Source organism: Ranitomeya variabilis, chromosome 6, assembly GCF_051348905.1.
Source record: "Ranitomeya variabilis isolate aRanVar5 chromosome 6, aRanVar5.hap1, whole genome shotgun sequence".
NCBI classification, from domain to species: Eukaryota; Metazoa; Chordata; class Amphibia; order Anura; family Dendrobatidae; genus Ranitomeya; species Ranitomeya variabilis.
The window spans coordinates 450,973,957-450,996,441 of record NC_135237.1 but is presented as its reverse complement, the minus strand read 5'-3'; the positions used below and the strand labels follow the sequence as shown (position 1 = coordinate 450,996,441).

At 43.1% G+C, this 22,485-nt stretch overlaps 1 long non-coding RNA gene across 1 annotated transcript in view; it reads right to left on the bottom strand.

Annotated features, from left to right (window-relative positions):
* Window positions 1-16,771, bottom strand: part of LOC143781233 (uncharacterized) — a 110,573-nt gene extending 93,802 nt beyond the window's left edge. The window contains exon 1 of the long non-coding RNA XR_013216633.1: window positions 16,664-16,771. This is a non-coding gene — a long non-coding RNA (uncharacterized LOC143781233). The remainder of the gene's footprint in view (window positions 1-16,663) is intronic.
* Between the last annotated feature and the right edge of the window lie 5,714 nt (window positions 16,772-22,485).

Genomic DNA, 22,485 nt, shown 5'->3' with positions numbered 1-22,485 from the left:
TCCAATTACAAAGCCTTTAAATTGTCATGGATGGCCATTCTGTCTCGCAACATCAGCTGCTGACTCAGTTTAGAAGTCGTTAATTTGTTTGACTGCCTTCCATTTATCAGGTTGCCTCTCTCCAATGGAAACCTGATTCTCCATTACATATGTATACTCTGCAACCCCACCTATGGGTGGTTTGAGATTGGATTGTTGAAAGTGCCTCCAGTTCCTCCACTTTGTGCTCCACATGGTCCCCTTTTAATCATGGTCCCAGTTAGAACAAACGAAAAAATATATAAACTGAGTGCAATTCCATTAACCCTTGCTGAAGTATTCATGCATGGTTACCTGCTATGAACAATAATTTTTTCAAAGGAAACACTTCAGGCACTAGAGCCCATGAAGGTAACCTGTCACCCCCAAAATCGACGGTGAGCTAAGCCCACCGGCATCAGGGGCTTATCTACAGCATTCTGGAATGCTGTAGATAAGCCCCCAATGTATCCTGAATGATGAGAAAAAGAGGTTACATTATACTCATCTGGGTGGGCGGTCCGATCCGATGGGTGTCGCGATCCGATGGGCGTCGCAGTCCAGGGCCTCCCATCTTCATAGGATGACGTCCTCTTCTTGTCTTCATGCTGCAGCTCCGGCGCAGGTGTACTTTGTCTGCCTTGTTGAGGGCAGAGCAAAGTACTGCAGTGCGCAGGCGCCGAGCCTCTCTGACCTTTCCCGGCGCCTGTGCACTGCAGTATTTTGCTCTGCCCTCAACAGGGCAGACAAAGTATGTGCCTGCGCCGGAGCCGCAGCGTGAAGACAAGAAGAGGACGTCATCGTAAGAAGATGGGAGGCGCTGGACCGGACTGCGACACCCATCGGACCGGACCGCTGTGGGACCGCCCTTGGGTGAGTATAATCTAACCTCTTTTTCTCATCTTTCAGGATACATCGGGGGCTTATCTACAGCATTACACAATGCTGTAGATAAGCCCCTAATGTCGGTGGGCTTAGCTCACCTTCGATTTTGGGGGTGACAGGTTCCCTTTAATGCAACAGTATTGAAGAGGCAACCCAAGGCAAAGTGGCTGGGACAGGTGGTAGCAAACCTCTCGGCAGACTGCTACCTGTATACAGAATCAAACTATGAGCTTGTTATCGGTGGCTGCTCTACTGTAGTCTACTGAAGATAAAAGTTTGACCCTGTGGGTGAAATTTGTAATCTGCTATTGTAGGGGTATTCTGCCCCTTGCTCTGTGGATGAAATATGTAAGCTGTTAATGTAGGGGTACTCTGCCCCATGCTCTGTGGGTGACATTTTTAACTGGACTGGAAGTAGCTAGCCTCGGTCACTGTGAGGGCATTGTGAAAATGTTTATGCTCAATGATTGCCACGATGACAGAACCTCTTTAACTCATTTCCCTGTTCACATTTGTTTGCAGGGCAAATAAGAGGCTTACCCTCATTTAGCTTTCTTTTGCAGACCTCCAGCCCTGATTATGACCATTTTACAGCACCAAATTCAGGTCCCCGTTGACTTCTATTGGGTTCAAGTTTGGAATCAAACCAAATTTTTACTGTATGTTTGTTGAACCTGAACATTCATGGGTTTGCTCTTGTCTATTCCAAGGGTCTTCCCCATGCTATTCTCCTTCCATTCAGCACTTTTTCTATCACCGCCCTCCAGACCTCCTTGTAGGGTCTGCTGGAAAAATGCTTGTGTTTCCCATTACAGGAAAGATATATATCTTGGTACCGTGTTAGCCAGTAGATAGAAAAATATTTAGAATTGAGAGTCCTCAGTGGTTGATACCTTTTAATACCTAACTGAAAAGATGGTAACAAATTGCAAGCTTTCGAGACTACACAGGTCCCTTCATCAGGCAAAGACTAAAAGAAATTCGGAAGAATCACATATTTATGCACAACATAGCACAGAAAAACAAACAAGCATGGATAACACAGGTGACATGAGGTGACATAACTGGTCCAATATTTATGGACATAAGTGTTTATCACTCATGGTAATTATGCTTCATGTCACCTGTGTTATCCATGTTTTTTTTGTTTTTTTCTGTGCTATGTTGTGCAATATGTGATTCTTCAGAATTTATTTTAGTCTTTGCCTGATGAAGAGACCTGTGTAGTCTCGAAAGCTTGCAATTTGTTACCATCTTTTCAGATAGCCATTAAAAGGTATCAACCACTGAGGACTCTCAATTCTAAATATTTTTTTGTGTTTCCCATTGAATCCCTTTTGACTTGTTTCTCAAAACGAGCATTCATGCATTAGGAATTGCTCGGTTCGAGTAACGAGCATCTGAGCATTTTAGTGCTTGCTCATCTCTAAATGTTACTGACATCTGGTGAGAATTTCATATTAATAGCACCTTTAGAAATATATTTACTTAGTGAATTGGTTGTATGTTCAATACTTATTTCACTCACTGTGTATACTATATACTCTGCTATAGAGTTATACAGAATTGAGAGAAACTCAGCAATCAAATCTCTGGCACGGATATGATACTCTATCCACATATCAAGGCTATATTCAGAATGACAGCTCTTGTACACCAATAGTAAAAAAATGGCAGAGCACTAACTTTTCTGGATCCCATTGAAGCTGGAGTAAAAAAATATATAATTCAATAGCCTGTTCGAGTCTTATGCTGCTTAATAAGCTAGTCACACTTAAATCAGAATTTTTTGCTTGAATGGCTTTAACATAATAAACAGAGTTATACTCACCTACCAGCTCCCCTGGAGCTCAGGGGGTCTGCATTGGGTCAGGAAGTGATGTTTCCACTGTTCAGAAGTCACAGGACTGTTGCAGCCTTGGATTGTCTTAAAGTGGTCAGGTGACTAAAAAAGACACGTCATCAGACCGTTATTTGAGTCACATGGCTGCATCAGCGCTGTGACTTTAAGATAGACAAGACAGCCGCTTCTGGAGTTGGTGCAGAGTTGGCTGTCAATTGATTCCAAGAGGCGGTTACAGAGGCCACTCTCTATACACTAAGTGGTGACTGAAGCCACACTGGAAAACCCATTTGACTGAAAATCGAAATCTGCCAGAGGAATAAAGTTAATTTCCTCCCTGCAGCGTGTCTCTCAGTGCAGGCGCCAGGCAGGTTCAGAATGCTATCAACCTGCAGATTAACCTCATATTTGCAGGTTAATAGCACGAAAACAGTAAAAAATACAGCCATTATAATGTAAAAATAACATTCATCCATAAATACTATGTGAGGGTTGATTGGAGTTCCTGTGCACTGATATATACGATTAGAAATTTACTAGCAATATATTACCTTCTTTTCAGTTTTAGCTCTTAATACTCTGACTCACTAAAGAATTTCTTAAAGTCTCACGTAATCCTGAGCAAAATACATTTTGACAAGATTTTGTGTCCATGTATAATATGTCAACAAATAAAAATAGGTACAAAAACAAAAGCATGTGTTGATCCCCGAAATAATTTATAGGATGGTCACATTCTTATGAGATAATTGAATCTGAAGAAGTCTGAACATCTCTATATCAACAGAATACTGCTAGACAAAATAAGATTAAGTGTGATAAATGAGAAAAGTCTGCTCCTTTTTAGTCAGGGATAGTTTAATTCTCTGAACTTTACCATGACGTAGTTGCAAAGAGTTGATAGTTTGGAAGTGCACAAAAGTTCAAGTAATAAAGCCCAGTGTTCGTAACAGACAATACTCCACCAATGTCCCATTGACTGATCTTTAGAACTTAGTAGCAGGAAAAAAACATTTCTAATCATTCAAAACATCTGCTTTCATGTAACTTTAATGTTTAACTTTGTCTTATTCAAGTGTCAAATTTATGTTAGCATGGAGAGGACACTGGAGCAGATTTTGTTCCATGTAACACATTACTCTAAGATTCCCTTTAAAATGTACATGCAAATTGAGGACACCTAGAGATAAGATCCAGTAGGAGCATCAAAATAAAATCGATAAAACTTTTGTGCGGTACCTTCAAAACACACCAACTGATTTAGTGCAGGATGCTCAGCTAATAAATTACTGTCAAAAATATCATGAGCCGGCAAATGTTTACAGCAAATGTGCTGTAAGAATAATTGCATAAATCAATTCAGGATTATAGGAGGTGTCCAAGGAGATAATATGTATTTTTTTTAAACATGCAAATTGAAAAACATCTACTAGTATACAGTGCTTTCAACTTGATAGCTGCCTAGTGTCCTGTTCTGCACAAAAAGAGAACTTTCCACCTCCCTATGTGGGCACCTTCCAAATGTGCATTTTTTATTTAAGAATACAAAAGGCACGCATTCACTGGAAAATTGTCTAAATTCTACTAATTAAAAAAAAAATGAACTAATCTGGGCCCTTTGCAGGTTTTAAGGGACACAACTCTTTAGTAACTCTTTTTAGCCTTTTTGAGTCAGGTCCATTTTCTAGGTTGTTGGACTTGCCGAGTGGCATACCATCACAAACCTCTTCAGATGCATTTGTCTCAGAACCAAAGATATTATGTTGTATCACAAGTGTATCACCAGTGGCAAATCTCGCACCAGCTACCTATGCTATCGGAGGCGCATCACTGCAGTGTAGTTGCCAAGGGGCAATGTAAGCGGGTATATGTTAAGCCTTAGGCTACTTTCACACATCAGGTTTTCAGTGTCAGGCTAAATCCGGCGAATGTTGGAAAAACTGGATCCGGCACAGATTTTGAAAAACTGATGCGACGGATCCGCTTTTTTGACGGATCCGGCTAGCCTATCTAGATTATTGGATAAAAAAAAAATATGGAGCATGCTCAGTTTAAAAAAACGGATCAGGCCGCCGGATCCGCCTTTTTCCGGGTCTGGCACCTTCCGGCTCCCATAGGCTTTCATTGTAGCAAACAGCCGGAAGCACCGGATCCGGCGCTTCAGGCTTTTTCGCCGGAGACAAAAAACGTTGCAGTAGACTTTTTTCCAGACGCCGGAATCTAAATTTTAGCCGGATCCGGAAAAAACAGAAGAAACGCTGGGCCATGTGGTGCAATCCGGCGCTAATACAAGTCAATGGGGGAAAAATCGGTTCCGGTTTTTATTTTTTCCGGTTCCGTTTTTTCTCTAAAGAAAAAAGCCTGAAACAAAAAGATGTGTGAAAGTAGCCTTAGTGCTATTTGTACTTGATTCTCTTAAATCAGTTTACCCTGTGAATTATTCGGGGCCTCACTAGTGTGAGGGGACTCTAACTATTTAAACCTCCTTTATTCAGTCCCGGATTGCCAGCTAGAGCAACTGCTCTGATAGATTGATTATGCTCCATATGTGTTTTTAGTTTTTCTCCATGTTCTAACCTTCGCCTGGTTTCCCGACTAACAGTTGGCTGACGACTCTGCCTTCGATTCTGACTTTCCAGTTTTGATGTGTATACCTGACTACCCTTTGCCTGCCAGTCGTCCTTCATTGACAATTTTGCACAAATGCCCATGACAGTATTTTGTGGTGATCATAAGGATTTCTTTACATTTAAAATAATTGTAAAGATATTTAAAAAAAATTCAAAAATCATAATAAAAAAATCAAAAGATATTGTATCTATACATTAATATTTGAATGAATAAAGATAGAAACAATAAACGCACACATATTTGGTATCACTGCATCTGTAACGACCCAACCTATAAAACTATCCCACTAATTAACCCCTTTAGTGAACACCATTAAAAAAAGACAAAAAACAATGCTTTATCATCATTCCGCCGAACAAAAAGAGGAATAAAACACGATCAAAAAGAGGATCAATAAACATGGTACCTTTGAAAACGTCATCTTGTCCTGCAAAAAACATGCCACCATACAGCTCCATCAGCGAAAAAATAAAAAATGCATAGCTCTCAGAATAAAGCAAATGCAAAAATAATTATTGTGTCTATAGTTTTTATTGTGTAAAAGCGCAAAACATAAAAAAAGGTATAAATGAGGTATCGCTGAAATCGTAGTGACACGGCATAAATCCCCCCCAAAAAATAAAAAATCCTGAATTGCTGTTTTTTGTTAACTCTGCCTCCCAAAAATCAGGACAGGAAGCGATCAAAAAATTTAATGTGCCCGTAATGGTATAAATAAAAACGTCAATTCGTCCCACAAAAAACAAGCCCTCACATGACTCTGTGGGCCAAAATGTGGAAAAATTATAGCTCTCCTGAAGAATAAAGTCGCCTATTCACTTATACCATTCTTCACCTGTGGTTGATTTTTCATTCTGTCTCCCAAAGATCCCAGTAAGACTCGGCGCACATTTATCCTGCGCTCTGTGCCGAACGCTTGCATCGGAATTTCTGTGTAAATCTCTGAAATACGTGATTCAGACGAAACCTCTGGCAGAAGATTGCGTACAATGAGGTAGATAGAGGCACTGTGGACGCCGCCTGACTTGTGATCTGGCGGTATCCGTCATTTTAGGATTGCATAAAAGTGCCGTCAGCCAGTTTTGTGCACTTCTGAAAAGAAGGACACCGCTGAACAGAGGCTATACGGAGTCCAGAGTAACTCTGCTGCCTCATTATAGTGAATGGATTCCTCAGGGATTTCATTTGAATCACGTCACTCAGAGATTTAGCTAGAAACCTAAAATTAAGTGCTCAGTGTAGAGTGCCAGATAAATGTGATCTTGAATGTTATGTAAAATATTTCCAATAAAAGCTTCAACTCAATCCACAAAAAAAGCAAGTCCCCACTCAGGTCTGTCATCTGTTAACAGAAATATAGGGGGCTTCCATGTTACTGGTAGTGCAAAGTCTCTGGAAAGGCTAAATGGCTCCTCACCCGCCAAAAGAACTTCAGCAAATTCTCTGCTCTCAAATCCAAATGCCTCCCTCATTTATGTACCCCACAGTGTACCTAAACCACAAATTGCGTCCACTTTGCATTTCTGAAGCAATGAGAGCCCAACTAACTTAGGGGTGCATGACTCCAGAAGCATGAGTATGGGCATAACGTACTAACGTACTAGTGACTGCAACGTACTCCTCACTACAAATGGCAGTTTGCAATTTTCACTTGGCAATTCATTGCTGCTTGTTTCTGGAAAATACCCATGGAGTCAAAATCGTCACTACATCTGTAGATAAATTCCCCAAGGGGTATAGTTTCCAAAATGGGGTCACTTGAGGTAGGATTCTGCTCTTCCTAGCAATTAGGGGCTCTGTATATCGAGTCGGCAAACTGTTCTAGGAAAATCTGCGCTCCAGGAGGCAAATAGCGCTCCATTTCTCCCAAATCTCTCCGTATGGCTAAGTAGTACTGTACAGCCACATATAGGGTATTGCCACATTCAGTAGAAATTGAGGGACAAATTTAAGTGAAATTTTAGCCACTTCTTGAGTGAAAATGTAAAATCTGGGGCTAAAACTAAATTTTGGTGGTAAAAATGTAGTTATTTTTTCTTCACTGCCCAATGGTGTAAAATTCTTTGACACACCCGTAGTGTCAATATGATCACTGCACCCCTAGGTAAATTCATTGAGAGGTATAGTTTGTAAAATGGGGTCACTAATCGGGACTTCTGCTGTTCTGGCACCTCATGGGCTCTCCCAGTGGGTCATGGCACCTGCAAACCATAACAGTAAAAATCTGGCGCTCCTAGCCTTATGAGCTTTGCACTCTGCTTGAAAAATATTTCCCCGATTACATGTAGGTTATTGGCACACTCAGAAAACAATGGACCTCAGTTTGTTGTAAAAAAAATCCTATTAGTCCTCAGAAAAATTAAAAACTTGGGGTTAAAACAACAATTTAGTGGTAAAAATTTAATTTATTCTTTCTTCACCGCTCAGTGGTATAAAATTCTGTGAATTCTGTCAATTTGATCACTGCACCCCTAGATAAATTCATTGGGAGTGTAGTTTGAAAAATTAGTTCACATATAGGGGGTTTCCCTTCTGAGCTTTGCACTGTATCTCAAGTGTATGGTGCAATTTCTACTGTTAGGCTACTTTCACACTTGCGTCGTATGACGCACGTCGCAATGCGTCGTTTTGGAGAAAAAACGCATCCTGCAAAGTTGCCCGCAGGATGCGTTTTTTCTCCATACACTTGCATTAGCGACAAGTCGTGTTTTGGCAGACCGTCGGCACAAAAAAAGTTCAATGTAACTTTTTTGTGCGTCGTGTCCGCCATTTTCGACTGCGCATGTGTGGCCGAAACTCCGCCCCTTCCTCCCCGGACTGCAGAATGGGCAGCGGATGCGCTGTAAAACTGCATCCGCTGCCCACGTCTTGCAGTAAATTTCACAGGTTCCGTTGGTACGTCAGCCCGACGCATTCCGACGCAAGTGTGAAAGTAGCTTACCTCTTAAGAAAATGCCAAATTTGGGGACAAAATATTTTTTTTATTTTTACGGCTTAGTATTATAAACTTCTGTGGAGCACCTGAGGGTTCAAGGTGCTCACCACGCATCTAAATACATTCCTTGAGGGGTCTAGTTTCCAAAATGAGGTCACTTGTGGGGGGTTTCCACTGTTTAGGCACATCAGGGGCTCTCCAGGTGGGACATGACATCTGCTGATGATTCCTGGAAATTTTAAATTCAAAAAGTCAAATGACGCTCCTTCACTTGTGAGCCCTGCAGTCCGCCCAAACAGAAGTTGTCTCCCTTATATGGAGTATCGGCGTACTTAGGAGAAATTGCACTAAAAATTGTATTGTGCAATTTATCCTGTTACCCTTATGAAAATGCAAAATTCGGAGCTAAAATATCATTTTTGTGAGGAAAAAGTGATTTTATTATTTTCATGATTCAATGTTATAAATTTCTGTGAAGCACCAGGGGGTTCAGGTGCTCACCACGCATCAAAATACATTCCTTGAGCGGTCTAGTTTCTAAAATGGTGTCACTTGTGGGGGATTTTCATTGTTTTGGCATAAAAAGGGCTCTCCAAACGCGACATGGCATCTGTTAATTGCTCAGAAAATTTTGCATTCAAAAAGTCAAATGGCGCTCCTTCCGAGCTCTGCCGTGCATCCAAACAATGGTTTTCTCCCTCATATGGGTATCGGCATGCTCAGGAGAAATTACACAACAATTTTTGCGGTCCATTTCTTCCCGTTACCCTTGTCAAAATAAAGAAATTTGGATCTGAAGTGAATTTTTTGTGAAAAATGTAAAATGTTAATTAAAATTCCTGTGAAGAACCTAAAGGATTAAGAAACTTCTTGAATGTGGGTTTTAGCACCTCAAGTGGTGCAGTTTTTAGAATGGTGTCACTTTTGGGTATCTTCTATCATAAAGACTCCTCAAAGTGACTTCAAATGTGATGTGGTCCCTAAAAAAATGTTTTTGTAAATTTTGCTGGAAAAATTAAAAAGGTTCCCTCTGAAGGATCCGAGGGTGGTGGATAATCAGACGTGTTGAGGCCTGGAATTCCAGAGGATGGGAGATATTCGGGAGAAATCTTGGAGGCGATTGTGTGAGGAATGAATAAGTGTGGAGGAAAGTGGGAGGTCTTGGGAGGATCGAAGATGACGTGAGGGAAGATATTTGGAAATTAGTTCAGAGATATAGGGAGGGGACAGGTTGTGGATGGTTTTGTAGATTAGTGTTAGTAGTTTGAACTGGATTTGTTGGGGAATTGGGATCCAGTGGAGGGATTTGTAGAGGGGAGAAACAGGGGAGTAGCAAGGAGAGAGGTGGATTAGCCGGGCAGCAGAGTTGAGGACAGACTGGAGTGGTGCAAGGCCACAGAGGAGGGTGTTGCAGTAATTGAGGTGGGAGATGATGAGGACATGCACAAGATTTTTAGTAGATTGTGGGCTGAGGAAGGGACGGATTTTGGCAACATTGAGTTGGAGGCAACAGGAGGTGGCAAGAGTTTCGACGTGCGGTTTGAAGGACAGGGCAGAGTCGAGAGTTGCCCCGAGGCAGCGGAGTTCAGGTGCGGGAGAGAGCGTGATGCCGTTTACCATAATAGATAGATCAGGTAGGGGGATACGCGAGATGGGGAAAGATGATGAGTTCGGTTTTGTCTACATTGAGTTTTACGAAGTGAGAGGTGAAGGAGGGTAGGGCTTTATTACCTTATAAAGTGAGAGTGGTCAGAATTGCAAAAGTTGGCCTGGTCATTAACGTGCAAATCAGCTTTGTGGGTAAAGGGGTTAAAATGGTTTGTAAGTGAGATATGTAAATTAGCGATGTTCAATAAAACATCGTCTTCAAACAGGCATATCATGAAGTTTTTATTTCCCAATTGGACCCCAATGATGTCAGGATTTTGACGTATTAAGGCCACCAAGGGCTCATTGCATAATACAAATTATGGGGATAATGGAGAGCCCTGTCTACTAACATTGCTAATAGAGAGTCAATCTTCTAAAGTACTAAGGAGCACTTTGATAGCAGTTGTGGGAGATGAGTAAAGAGCATGCAGGGCAGTCAAAAAGATGCCTAAGAATCCAAACGCCTTGAAAATTGTGAATAAAAAAGGCCAGCTCAGGCAGTGAAATGACTTTAGAAGATCAAGACCAAGCAGAAGTGCATTTTTCCCCTCTTATTGATTATGTCCACTAAATCTACAACTCGTCTGGAATTGTCCCCACCCTAAAGGAATGGTACAAAGACTGTTTTATTTTGTTAATCAGACAGGGTAGCTAGGGATTAAGCCTGTTTGCAAGAATGTGAGTAAATATTTTAAAATCAGAATTTAAAGGGGCTATTAGCCAATATAATTGGCTCAATCTAGTGAGTGTGATTCGCTGCCTGACTAAGGTATTAAGAGTAATGAGGGAATGAAACAATGTATTAGAGATAGGAGCAACCTCCAGAAAAGTAGTGAAACCGACTTTAATTTGGGGAATGAGGACTTCTGTATAGATTTTTATAATATAAATAACTAAAGCAATCTGCGCCTGAAGTTTTCCCTGAAGAAAAGTTCAATAAAGTAGCTAAGATCTTATCTTTTAAGATAGACGCATTCAAGTAAGCATAGGCTTCAATTGGTAATTTGGGGATGTCATAATTTGCCTGACACTTTGCCAAAAGATCCCAGTAAGGCCGGTGGTCACACTTGCGAGTTCAATGCGAGAAACTCACGCGAGTCTCTCGCATCAATATCCGACACTGCCGCTGGCACTCGGGAACGGAGCATGCAGCTGCATGTATTTCTATGTCCCTGTTTTGTTATGGATTCAAGGATTGTAATGAATAAATAAATGTTCACATGAAAATTGAGTAAACAAAAATGCATTTACTTAACGCCTTAATGACCGCCGATACGCCTTTTAACGGCGGCCGCTAAGGGTACTTAAACCGCAGCGCCGTTAATTAAGGGAAAAACGGAAAAAGTGAATAGCGCCCCCCAGAGTCGGATTTTCTCTGGGGTCTCGGTTACCGGGGGTAGCCAAGACCCCAGAGAACATGATTCGGGTTTTTTTTACCGACCCCCGAGTTACGATCGCCAGTAATTAACCGTTTACCGGCGGTCGCAAAAAAAAACAAACCGCGATTTCCCATTTAATTTCTCTGTCCTCCGATGTGATGGCACATCAGAGGACAGAGAAATGGGGTCCCCGATCGCCCCCGATACTCACCTGTCTCCCCCGATGCTCCTCGTGGCTCCCGATGGGCGCCGCCATCTTCTTCCGGCAAAAAAATGGCGGGCGCACGCGCACTGCGCCCGCCGGCCGGCACCCGGGAGATCTTTGGGGTCTCGGCTGCTGGGGGTAGCCGAGACCCCAAAGAACATGATCGGGGTTGGTTTTTACGGACCCCTGTTTTGCGATCGCTGGTAATTAACTGTTTACCGGCGACCGCAAAAAAAAAAAGCGATGTGTAATTCTCTGTCCTCTGATGTGATCACACATCAGAGGACAGAGAAATAGGGGGATTCGGGGACCCTATCATACTTACCAGTGTCCCTGGGTCCTCCTGCGTCCTCTCCTGCCGGCTGGCTTCTTCCTATGGAAAGAAAATGTCGGGCGCATGCGCAGTGCGCCCACTCTCTGCTGCCATCTGCCGGCCGGCAGGAGAGAGGAGTTGGGGCTAAAATTAGGGTTAGGGTTGGGGCTAAATTTAGGGTTAGGGTTGGGGCTAAATTTAGGGTTAGGGCTGGGGCTAAATTTAGGGTTAGGGCTAGGGTTGGGGCTAAAGTTAGGGCTAGAGTTAGAGTTGGGGCTAAAGTTAGGGCTAAAGTTAGGACTAGGGTTGCAGCTAAAGTTAGGATTAGAGTTGGGATTAGGGTTTGGATTAGGGTTGGCATTAGGGTTATGTTTGGGATTAGGGTTAGGTTTGGGATTAAGGTTAAGGTTAGGGTTGGGATTAGGGGTGTATTGGGATTAGGGTTAGGTTTGAGGTTAGGTTGAGATTAGGATTAGGGGTGTGTTGGATTTAGGGTTCTGATTAGGGTTATGGTTGTTTTGGGGTTAGGGTTGTGATTAGGATTATGGATCGGGTTGGCATTAGGGTTAGGCCTCTTTCACACTTCAGTCCTTTGGCGTCAGTCTGAAACCGCCATTTTCATCAAATAGCAGATCCGCCATTTTCCCATAGACATGCATTAGCGACGGATTGTGGCGGATGGTCGTCCGTTCCACCCGCCATGCGACGGATCCAACGAGATTTGGCGGACGTCATCTAGACATTGACGACCATTATAACGTTTTTTGTCTGCGCCGAAATGGCGGTTCGCGACTGATCCGTCACCGTTACCGTCATTTCGGCAGATCCGTCGCCCCAATCCGCTTTTTCAATTGCGCATGCTCCAAAAAGTAGATACTTTTCCCAGACAACCCCCAAGTAATGGATCTGTCAAAAAAACGGATCCGTTAGAAACGTTTTCTCAACAATTGTGACGGATCCGTCACTATGTCGGAGCTGACTGACGCCAAACAGCTGAAGTGTGAAAGAAGCCTTAGGGGTGTGTTGGGGTTAGGGTTGGAGTTAGATTTGGGGGGTTTCCACTGTTTAGGTACATCGGGGGGTCTCTATACGCCACAGCCAATTTTGCACTCAAAAAGTCAAATGGTGCTCCCTCCCTTCCGAGCTCTGCCGTGCACCCAAACAGTGGTTTACCCCCACATATGAGGCATCAGCGTACTCAGGATAAATTGGACAACAACTTTTGGGGTCCAATTTCTCCTGTTACCCTTGTGAAAATAAAAACTTGGGGGCTAAAAAATCTTTTTTGTGGAAAAAAAAATATTTTTTATTTTCACGACTCTGCATTATAAACGTCTGTGAAGCACTTGGGCATTCAAAGTTCTCACCACACATCTAGATAAGTTCCTTGGGGGCTCTAGTTTCCAAAATGGGGTTACTTGTGGGGGGTTTCTACTGTTTAGATACATCAGGGTCTCTGCAAATGCAACATAACGCCCGCAGACCATTCTATTTAAAGTCTGCATTCCAAAACGGCGCTCCTTCCCTTCCAAGCTCTGCCATGCGCCCAAACAGTGGTTTACCCCAACATATGGGGTATCAGCCTACTCAGCATAAATTGCACAATAAATTTTGGGGTCCAATTTCTCCTGTTACCCTTGAGAAAATAAAAAATTGCAGACTAAAAAAATCATTTTTGTGGAAAAAAAAATTATTTTTATTTTCACGACTCTGCATTATAAACTTCTGTGAAGCACTTGGGCATTCAAAGTTCTCACCACACATTTAGATAAGTTCCTTGGGGGGTCTAGTTTCCAAAATGGGGTCACTTGTGGGGGGTTTCTACTGTTTAGGTACATCGGGGCTCTGCAAATGCAACATAACGCCCGCAGACCATTCTATCAAAGTCTGCATTCCAAAATGGTGCTCCTTCCCTTCTGAGCTCTGCCGTGCATCCAAACAGTGGTCCCCCCCAACACATGGGGTATCAGTGTACTCAGGACAAATTGGACAACAATTATTGGGGTCCAATTTCTCTTGTACCCTTGTGAAAATAAAAACTTGGGGGCTAAAAAATCTTTTGTGGAAAATGTTTTTTTTTTAATTTTCACGACTCTGCATTATAAACTTCTGTGAAGCAGTTGGGCATTCAAAGTTCTCACCACACATCTAGATAAGTTCCTTCGGGGGTCTAGTTTCCAAAATGGGGTCACTTGTGGTTTTTTTTACTGTTTAGGTACATCAGGGGCTCTGTAAACGCAGCATAACGCCCGCAGACCATTCTATCAAAGTCTGCATTCCAAAACGGCGCTCCTTCCCTTCCGAGCTCTGCCATGCGCCCAAACAGTGGTTTACCCCAACATATGGGGTATCAGCCTACTCAGCATAAATTGCACAATAAATTTTGGGGTCCAATTTCTCCTGTTACCCTTGAGAAAATAAAAAATTGCAGGCTAAAAAAATCATTTTTGAGGAAAAAAAAAAGATTTTTTATTTTTACAGCTCTACTTTATAAATTTCTGTGAAGCACTTGGGGGTTTAAAGTGCTCACTACACATCTAGATAAGTTCCTTAAGTGGTCTAGTTTCCAAAATGGGGTAACTTGTGTTTTTTTTTTACTGTTTAGGCACATCAGGGGCTCTCCAAACGTGACATGGCGTCCAATCTCAATTCCAGCCAATTCTACATTGAAAAAGTAAAATGGCACTCCTTCTCTTCCAAGCTCTGCGGTGCGCCCAAACAGTGGTTTACCCCCACATATGGGGTGTCAACATACTCAGGAGAAATTGCACAACAACTTTTGTGGTCTAATTTCTCCTGTTACCCTTGTGGAAATAAGAATTTGTGGGTGAAAAAATCATTTTTGTGATGTGGTCCCTAAAAAAAATGGTGTTGTAAAAATGAGAAATTGCTGGTCAAATTTTAACCCTTATAACTCCCTAACAAAAAAAAATTTTGTTTCCAAAATTGTGCTGATGTAAAGTAGACATGTGGGAAATGTTATTTATTAACTATTTTTTGTGACATATCTCTCTGATTTAAGGGCATAAAAAAACAAAGTTTGAAAATTGCAAAATTTTAAATTTTTTTGCCATATTTCCATTTTTTTCATAAATAATCGCAAGTAATATCAAAGAAATGTTACCACTAACATGAAGTACAATATGTCACGAAAAAACAATCTCAGAATCAGCAGGATCCGTTGAAGCGTTCCAGAGTTATAACCTCATAAAGTGACAGTGGTCAGAATTGTAAAAATTGGCCCGGTCATTAAGTACCAAATTGGCTCTGTCACTAAGGGGTTAATCAATAATAAGAAATAAACAGTCACTAAAAGCAGTAAAATAACATTATAAACATCTTTGAATGCCAACAATCCTTTGTTAGTTGACAAGCAAATTACTGGTCATTTACATTCCTTTGTTAGGTGGGTCATCTGGTTGGACATTTAAACTTCAATGACCTTCTGCGAACTTCATATAGTAAGGATATACTGAATATTATATAATAAACTGATTGAAACCATATCAATATTTCAATAATTAGTGTTAATTAATTGGAGTGTTTGAAACCATTAAAATATAACTTACTACACAGTCCCGAGTGCCGAGTATTGATGAGAGAGACTTGTGCGAGTTTCTCGCATTGCACTCGTAAGTGTGACCCCAGCCTAAAATGGACTGCAGTAAGTACTGGCATAGAACCTTCTAACCAGGTAAATGCTTCTACATTTGGATCGCCCCCAGTAGGGCAGTGGGGTACTCGGTACCGGGTCCTTCGGTTCTAAAAGGGGAAGTCACAGTGGCTGACCCGATCCGTGGCCCTAGGGACGTCCGTGTAAATGGGGGGGAAAGGTCTTTAAAGGGAAAGTGTTCGTGACAGGGTGACCGACGCTGCTTTAAGGGGTCTGCTGGGGTGATCTTATTGCAGCTAGATGGTATACCTTCCACAGGTGAAGTGTATCCCCAGGGCTTCCCAGTGTGTGGATTGTGGATGGTGCAAGGCGCAGTGAAGAACGAGGACACAACGTTGCAGTCTCTTTACTGAAGACTTCAGCGTCCACAGTCCAGAGCACCAGATCACAGGGCAGGCTGAGTCCGGCCGGTTTGGAGGCAAGTCCAGAGTCCCCTTATTCAGGTGGAAATCAGTAGCCTTCCTCTAGCGCCTGGGTGTTGTAGTACCTTACTGCTGAGCTTTTCATAAGGTCCTCACAACTGTGGTGGATGTTCTAGATGTTGTGTCTCTCTCTGTCCCCCGGATGTATAGGACAAACCCATATGACCTGTGGCGTGAGGCTTTTTACAGGGACTCTATCACGCCCCAGCCTCTCGTGGGTGCCACCTTGCCTCCTGGGTAGAGGGCGGGCAGGTAACGTGAAATTAGCTGTCCTGCCGGTCTCTGGAGCAAGGCATAAAGGACTGTTGCTCCCTCGATGTTCCGGCTACCGGGATCCTGTGCCTCAGAAGAAGGCAGCCTGTGCAGGGCAGAACTCCTTCTGGTTTCCTCTCCTTTTTGCTATGACTTCTCCTCACGCTTTACAACACAGTTCTCTGTTCGTGTCTCTATCTTAGGAACTGCTGCACGTCAGGCAGGCGCAGCTCCGTGGCCTTCTGTCTAAGCCTATGACAGGATCCCACCCCTGTCAGGGACCAACTACCTGAGCCGAAGCTCAGCCAACAACTGCCAGAGCGAAGCTCAGCTAGCATCTGCCTAACTTCCTATCCAGACAACCAGTTTTACCTAAATGTGAAGAGTGCCCTAATAAATAGGAGCATAGCTCCCCCTGGTGGACTGGAGTATGAAGTGTGTTGTGTGTTGGTGTTACCTGGTAGTGAGATGTCCTTTATTGTCTCCAAACGTAACATCACTCCCCCCTAGAGGAGAACGACATTACTGCAACGACCTGGACCCTGGGGTGCTGCACTCCCCCCCCCCCCCCGTTAAATCCAGTACTCCAGGACTGGGAAAAGAAAACAACAATACATTAGTAACAAGACATGCAAATTTTAAAATGCTATAAAGCAAGTTAATTTAACTGATGCTTCCCTTTATGGGAGGTGAGGACACTTGAATGTTACAAACAGAAACATATTTACATTGCCGTCCTACTTCTAAAAATAGAACATCCTAGTAACAAATATATTAACTAACTATGAAAGGTAATTACCCATACGGGTATACTATCTATAAAGTGCAAAGGCAAACATTTTATTTTTATTCAAGTGCAATGCAAAATTTTTAACTAACCCCCACGGGTTCACTTTATTCAATTGCAGATCAGTCTATCAACCCCCACGGGCTCACTGCATTTTCTGTCAATTTATTCACAAGTACATCATTTCAGACTATCTTTTAACTCTATAATGTTAAATACATTCTATCGACTATGTAAAACACAATTCTATCTAACTACTCAATACTTTCGAACATTATCACTTTTAAGCAAAGTGCAACAAATAAACATTCCCTTTAAGGGCAAACTCAAGTCTTTTCTGAGTTAGTGCAACATATCAATTACATCATCAATATTCAAGTCAGTTTAGCAACAAAGGTGACGTGATGTGAGGGACCCGTGACAAACCCCCAACGTTGGTCTTGGGCAGGCTAAAAGGCGTGTATCCTGACCCGGAATTCTGCCACACCAACAGGTTTCTCTTCGGGTCTGAAAAGCAAAGCAATTCCTACAACAATATTAGTAGTAGTCTCTGTTGGAAGCAGTCTATATAAAAGCCTCCTTTGTAAAACCAGTAGGAAGCACCCTTAAGAAGGTGCCAACTATTTACAAGGACAGTTAGTGAATCATTCACTGTCCATTATTCAAATGTTCATGAGGCAATGACGAAACTTGTGCAAACTGAGGATCCCTTTAACATGGGATCCCTTTAAAGAATAACCCTGGACGGGTTCAAACTTGAAAATAACAGGAAAAGATGAACAGTTAACTGTATACATTTAGTGTCCAACGTTTAATTGGACGGCTTCCAGCGCTTCACTTGGCACAGAATCCTTCCTGGCCTGGGAAGGGTTGGATCCAAGGTTACACCCGGTGCCAGATAAACACCATTGGTTTGTCTTTCGTGAATTGTCATATCATGCGCAGCGATGGAGGTCTGTGTAGCTTGGGTCTGGGCATTTGCTGCAACAGGAGCTGCAGCTGCTGTCTCAGTGGTGAGTTCGTTTTCCTGGGCCCCAGGTGACGCCATGAGGGCTGCGCATCTCTGGACATCCCGAGCTCATAAACTATTTTCTTTTCGGTGCCGGGTGTAGGTTACAGCATCCCCTGGGTATAAGTCTGGATCTGGGTATTCCCCTCTTAGACAAGGTTCAACCTCATCCCTGGTGACGTGGACCCTCACTGGTAACCCAATCTCCTGGATGAAACCCTTCCCCTTCTGGAGATGGAAAAACACCACGACACCCCACTTCACTGAAGGGCTGTCCGGTATGTCACCCCGGGCCTCTTGATCCTCCTCCCTCCTCCACTGGGATATCAGGCGCCATTGATAATCCCTGTTGTGAATTCTGCTCTTGGGCTCCCTCCGGTGGTTCTTGGTGGTAGTGCAGTTGTCTCTGGGTTGTATTACAGGGCAGGTGTTTCTGCTGATTGCAGCTCTGCTGGGTATTTAGGTGTGTAGGATCCATGAGTCTATGCCAGTTGTTCATTGTTCTAGGAGGGATTGCATCTCTGTCTGGCTCCTCATGCCCTGCTGTCAATTCAGCTAAGTGTCAGGTTTTTTGTCTCTGTAGCACACATTTTGTGTGCTTTACATCTCAGTGCAATTCATTGTGTTTCTGTCCAGCTTAGACTTGTTTTGATTTTTCTGTCAGGCTGGATTCTCTGGAGAGGCAGATATACATTCTATGTCTTTAGTTAGATGTAGAATATTTTGTATTTTCTGCTGTGGATATTTTTAGGGTTTTAATACTGACCGATTAGAATTCTGTCCTATCCTTTTCTATTTAGCTAGAAGTGCCTCTTTTGCTAAATCCTGCTTTCTGCCTGCGTATGTCCTTCCTCTTATACTCACAGTCAATATTTGTGGGGGGCTGCCTGTCCTTTGGGGTTCTGCTCTGAGGCCAGATAGAATTCCCATTTCCATCTATAGGGGTATTTAGTCCTCCGGCTGTGTCGAGGTGTCTAGGACTTGTTAGGTACATCCCACGGCTACTTCTAGTTGTGGTGTCAGTTCAGGGATTGCGGTCAGTACAGGTACCACCTACTCCAGAGAACGTCTCATGCGGCTCCAGGGTCACTGGATCATAACAGTACAACTGGCCAACAATGAGTTAAATGCATCTCAGAAGAAGGGAAGAAAGGTGTTGAGCCATTTTTTTTTCTGTAGTCTGTTTTTTCTTTCCTTCCCTCTTTTCCTCTGGATGACTGAGGAGTTTGGTGTGAGCATGGATGTTCAGGGATTAGTTTCCCGTGTAGACCAGCTTGCTGCTAGGGTACAAGGTATTTCAGATTATATTGTTCAGACTCCGGTTTTAGAGCCTAGGATTCCTATTTCTGATTTGTTTTTTGGGGACAGGTCCAAATTTTTGAGTTTTAAAAACAACTGTAAACTGTTTTTCGCTCTGAAACCTCGTTCCTCTGGTGATCCCATTCAGCAGGTTAAAATTGTCATCTCCCTGCTGCGTGGCGATCCTCAGGATTGGGCATTTTCCCTGGAGTCTGGGAATCCGGCCTTGCTTAATGTAGATGCCTTTTTCCTGGCTCTAGGGTTATTATATGACGAACCAAATTCTGTGGATCATGCTGAGAAGACCTTGTTGGCCCTGTCTCAGGGTCAAGAAGCGGCAGAATTGTATTGTCAGAAATTTAGAAAATGGTCAGGTGCTGACTAAGTGGAATGAGAATGCTTTGGCGGCAATTTTCAGAAAGGGTCTTTCTCAAGCTGTTAAAGATGTTATGGTGGGGTTTCCCACGCCTGTTGGTCTGAGTTTTTCTATGTCTCTGGCCATTCAGATTGATCGGCGCTTGCGGGAGCGCAGAACTGTGCGCACCGTGGCGTTGTCCTCTGAGCAGATACCTGAGCCTATGCAGTGTGATAGGATTCTGTCTAGAGCAGAACAACAAGGATTCAGACGTCAGAATAGGTTATGTTTTTACTGTGGCGATGCTTCTCATGTCATTTCGGTCTGCCCTAAGCGTACAAAGAGAATCACTAGTTCAGTTACCATCAGTACTGTACAACCTAAATTTCTGTTATCTGTGACCTTGATCTGCTCATTGTCGTCATTTTCTGTCATGGCGTTTGTGGATTGAGGCGCCGCTTTGAATTTAATGGTTGCAGGTACATAATCCGGTGTTGGATTGGAAATCTATGTCTGTGACTAGTTGGGGTTGTCAGGGGATTCATAATGACGTTCCTTTGATGTCTATCTCCTCTTCCTCCTCTTCTAAAATTCCAGAGTTTTTGTCTGATTTTCAGGATGTATTCGACGAGCCCAAGTCCAGTTGCCTTCCACCGCATAGGGACTGTGATTGTGCTATTGACTTGATTCCAGGTAGTAAGTTTCCTAAGGGCCGACTTTTCAACCTGTCTGTGCCTGAACAAACCGCCATGCGGAGTTATGTTATGGAGTCTTTGGAGAAAGGGCATATTCGGCCATCTTCTTCACCGTTGGGAGCAGGATTTTTTTTTTGTTGCTAAGAAGGATGGCTCCTTGAGACCCTGTATTGATTATCGCCTCTTGAATAAGATCACGGTCAAGTTTCAATACCCCTTGCCTTTGCTTTCAGATTTGTTTGCTAGGATTAAGGGGGATAGTTGGTTTACCAAGATTGACCTTCGAGGGGCATATAATCTTGTTCGTATTAAGCAGGGTGACGAATGGAAAACTGCGTTTAATACGCCCGAAGGCCATTTTGAATACCTTGTGATGCCATTCGGGCTCTCTAATGCTCCATCTGTTTTTCAGTCCTTCATGCATGATATCTTATGGAATTATCTTGATAAATTCATGATTGTATATTTGGATGACATTTTGATTTTTTCCGATGATTGGGACTCTCATGTGAAACAGGTCAGGATGGTATTTCAGATCCTTCGTGATAATGCTTTATTTATGAAGGGGTCCAAGTGTCTTTTTGGAGAGCAGAAGGTTTCTTTTTTGGGCTTCATTTTTTCTCCCTCATCTATAGAGATGGATCCGGTTAAAGTTCAGGCCATTCATGATTGGATTCAGCCCACCTCCGTGAAGAGCCTTCAGAAATTTTTGGGCTTTGCTAATTTTTATCGCCGTTTCATTGCTAACTTCTCCAGTGTGGTTAAACCCTTGACCGATTTGACGAAGAAAGGCGCTGATGTGACAAATTGGTCCTCTGCGGCTGTCTCTGCCTTTCAGGAGCTTAAACGCCGATTTACTTCGGCCCCGGTGTTGCGTCAGCCGGATGTTTCTCTTCCGTTTCAGGTTGAGGTTGACGCTTCTGAGATTGGGGCAGGGGCCGTTTTGTCTCAGAGGAATTCTGATGGTTCCTTGATGAAACCTTATGCCTTCTTTTTCCGTAAGTTTTCGCCGGCTGAACGCAATTATGATGTCGGCAATCGGGAGTTATTGGCTATGAAGTGGGCGTCTGAGGAATGGCGACATTGGCTTGAGGGAGCCAAGCACCGTATTGTGGTCTTGACCGATCCTAAAAATCTGATTTACCTCGAGTCTGCCAAACGGCTGAATCCTAGACAGGCTCGATGGTCCCTGTTTTTCTCCCGTTTTGATTTTGTGGTCTCGTATCTTCCTGGTTCTAAGAATATTAAGGCTGATGCCCTCTCTAGGAGTTTTTTGCCTGATCCTCCTGTGGTCCTTGAACCGGTCGGCATTCTGAAGGAAGGGGTGGTTCTTTCTGCCATTTCCCCTGATTTACGACGGGTTCTTCAGGAATTTCAAGCTGACAAACCTGACCGCTGTCCACTGGGGAAACTGTTTGTTCCTGATAGATGGACTAGTAGAGTGATTTCTGAGGTTCATTGTTCTGTGTTGGCTGGCCATCCTGGTATTTTTGGTACCAGAGATTTGGTTGGTAGGTCCTTTTGGTGGCCTTCTTTGTCGCGTGATATGCGTTCTTTTGTGCAGTCCTGTGGGACTTGTGCGCGGGCCAAGCCTTGCTGTTCCCGGGCTAGTTGGTTGCTTTTGCCTTTGCCGGTCCCTGAGAGGCCCTGGACGCATATTTCTATGGATTTTATTTCAGATCTTCTGGTTTCCCAGAGGATGTCGGTTATCTGGGTGGTTTGTGACCGGTTCTCCAAGATGGTTCATTTGGTGCCTTTGACTAAATTGCCTTCCTCTTCTGATTTGGTTCCGTTGTTTTTTCAGCATGTGGTTCGTTTGCATGGTATTCCGGAGAATATTGTGTCCGACAGAGGTTCCCAGTTTGTTTCTAGGTTTTGGCGGGCCTTTTGTGCTAGGCTGGGCATTGATTTGTCTTTTTCTTCCGCATTTCATCCTCAGACAAATGGCCAAACCGAGCGAACTAATCAGACTTTGGAAACTTATTTGAGATGCTTTGTGTCTGCTGATCAGGATGATTGGGTGGCTTTCTTGCCATTGTCCGAGTTTGCCCTTAATAATCGGGCTAGTTCGGCTACCTTGGTTTCGCCCTTCTTTTGTAATTTTGGTTTTCATCCTCGTTTTTCTTCAGGGCAG